The sequence below is a fragment of the Saccostrea cucullata genome, unplaced genomic scaffold (assembly GCF_032062105.1).
Source record: "Saccostrea cucullata isolate Sc308-1 unplaced genomic scaffold, CSIRO_AGI_Scuc_v1 ctg2073, whole genome shotgun sequence".
Lineage (NCBI taxonomy): Eukaryota > Metazoa > Mollusca > Bivalvia > Ostreida > Ostreidae > Saccostrea > Saccostrea cuccullata.
In genome coordinates, this window is record NW_026928086.1 from 89,287 (window position 1) to 92,380 (window position 3,094).

The 3,094-nt window shown below is 36.0% G+C and overlaps 1 pseudogene; it reads left to right on the forward strand.

Annotated features, from left to right (window-relative positions):
- Positions 1-636: 636 nt before the first annotated feature.
- LOC134276385 (uncharacterized) lies at positions 637-1,688 on the forward strand (annotated as a pseudogene).
- Positions 1,689-3,094: the final 1,406 nt, after the last annotated feature.

The following is a 3,094-nucleotide window of genomic DNA, read 5'->3' on the forward strand; positions in this document are numbered from 1 at the left end:
AAGTAATGAAAAAATGAAATATTTTTTTAAAATATTTTCCTTTATTTCTGGGTTTTATGCCAATTATCCAAGTATACATATTTATGACGAAGAAAGGTGCATCTAGCAAAGTGGTTTTTTTTATGCCCCCTGGGTCAGAGTGGTGGTGGTGGTGGGGGAGGGGGGTTACATAGTCTGAAAAAAAAATAATGCTTTGAAATCTGCTCTTTGGTATAAATTAACCATTTTATGATAAAATTTGCAAAGTTTTAAAATATGTGGCCCCCGGGTCAGTGGTTCCTTTGGTTTCAGGTGCACAACTGGTTATAAAGTGGACGTGTTTTTTCTCTTCGTTACTTTGATCTACCGCTGGTTATTGAGTAAATAGAGTAAGCATGCTAAGTTTATAATTTTGATAAGCAGTGGTGCCTCTTTCAAAATTGTGAATTGTGAATTTCATGGCCTCTGGTTTTAAACACGAACCAAATTTAATTGTTTGAAAGTTGTTACAAAATACTCATGTGACCTATATGGCCCCTGGGACTCTTCTTTTTTTAGAAGTAGATAACTACGTGGTAGTTAACATACATATATAACTACGTAGTAGTTATAGTTTCGTTAATATTGATATTCGTAACGAGGTTACACGAAGTACTATTTTATCCAGGTGGCTGGTGAATTTGGTTTTGAGGCTATATGTGTGAAAAAATGACGGGTGTCACGGAACGAAACCGCGCCGACAAAAGGAAAAGAAAGACGAATGAATCTTTTACAAGTTCCTCAAAGAAGTCAGATGAGAAAGTTACAAATAAAGAAAGTGGTAGCTCTGTGTTAGAGAATACCAATAATGAGGAACGTACTGTTGGTAACATGGCGAATTCTCCTGTCGTTACAATTAAACCCGGTATGACAAAGGTTATGACTCTGTTAAAGTCAATTAAAGAACACAAAGATAGCCAGGACCGGAAAATTGAAAGGATGACAATAAAGTTCATGAAATTCATTGCGGTGACATTAACGAATAAGAAGAAGAATCAATTGTTAATGCCGCCTACAAACCTGTCAAATGTTGATCGCGGGTGACCGTGAACCTCTTTGTAAAAAACGTAAAGAGGATGGAGAAACCTCTAGATTTAGACTGGGTATAAAGTAAAAGAAGACCGTGACGAAAATGTAGATGAGGAATTCGCCTCAATGATAAAAGGAACTTTTCAGAGAGTGTCTAAATGAGGACTATTGTAATGAACTGTTGAAAAGTATCAAAAGGCCTGAGAATTGAACAGCTTTAATTAAAATAAGAGTGAACCAAGTTATATGGAGTATTCTGAATCCAAAAACACGGAACTTTGATGAAAAATTTCAGATTATTCAATCTGCTGTAATTAAAGCCTCGGTGAACTTTACAATGTTGGCAAATAATCTGAATGATATTGATTCAGAGTTTGATTACTTTGGCCACAGTTTCGTTAGCCCTTCTAGGGTACACAAGCAAACTTATAAATGAAAGGCGCAAGAAACTACGTAAGCCTGATTCAGGTAGAGAGTACCACAATCTTAGTACAACATCTTTACCTTTCTCGGAATTTCTTTTAGGAGATGATATAGCAAAATCTGTGAAAGAAATTCAAGATCTAAACAGAATAAGCAGTAAAAAACATGTACATGGTATATTTCACAGGAAATTTCCGAGCAGGAAAGGCGAAGAATGAGTTGTTTGAATGGATGAGAATGTACACAATCGGAAGAGAATCAAAGTAGTATGTGCGGACGTTTACCCCCCCCCCCCCCCCACCTAACAATGGGGATCTATAATAGGAGAACAATGGGGGGGGGGGGCAATGGGGAAAGAGAACAATGACGTGACCCTGACCGAGATTTAGTTTTTGATATGACCCTGACCGAAACTTAGTTACACTGAAAATGAGGAGAGGTGTTAAATGACATAATGAGGATTTATAGCACCCCCTAACAATAGCAAGAGAACAATAATGGAGATGGTACGTCAAGGGTATTTAAGTTTTAACTATAACGCTTTTGTCTTTAATGTATCAGTAATGATTTTACGGTGAAATTGTTAAATCCGCAGTAAAGAGTCTTTGAAGTGAAGTGACCAATGCGTACTCGGAATTATCAAAAGGAAATGGAATCGTGGGAAACAATACTCTCTGGGTTATTTTGCCAATCAGTACAAGGTTATCACGTGTCACGAGTACCTAATCCAAGGTGCGTGACCCATTAGTATTATGGCGTGCTCCCTGAGAGGAGGCAAGGTTTTTTGTGCAGGTAATGAGTTTTCTTTGTTTGTAAGAAGGGAATCGATTCTTGTTTAGTACTAAGGGTTTTTAATGATAATGTTTCAAAATGATCTCTTTTATCGGTACCCAAGATTTTCATACGACTGTTTAAAAATTCATTCCGCTAAAATTCATATAGAAATATTTAACAAAAACTGGACTAAATTTATATACATCTTTTTAATTTTTTCAGGCAACGAAGTTACGCAACCAACGTTAACGAACATGACATCGCTACAAGATAATCGGAAGTTATAATACTGATCTTGATTTCATTCCCAAACAAAATGATTGCATGCCACTGTTACTTATTTTTATGGTTATTGGTCATTTTTCCTCTAACTTCAAAACTTATTTTTTTTTCCTTTGAACTACATTTCAAAATGTAATACAGTCTCTGAATTATGAATTATTGATACCTATCAATTTTTCTCACCTTTTCCTTTTTTTAAACTTTTTTTTAAATATTTTAATCATTCATTTTTTTAGATTATCGTAATACATCGAGTAAAGGCGATTCACATACAACTGTCCGTACACAGACAGAATCTACATTAACCCCGCAGACTCCTCAATCACGCGTTATTACAAAAATTCCATTCAACATGTCTACTTCCTCTGATACATCACAATCTATACACTCCTCGCAGACCGAACCAACAACCACTGACAATAATGTGCTGAATTTACATTTAGAAACAACCAGACAACTGATAATACTTGAACCCCCACTACATACTCTCCTGAACAAGAAACTTAGACTACCCGCACATCCACGTACTACATTTCATTTCATTCTCTTGACTTTTGAACTGAGCTAC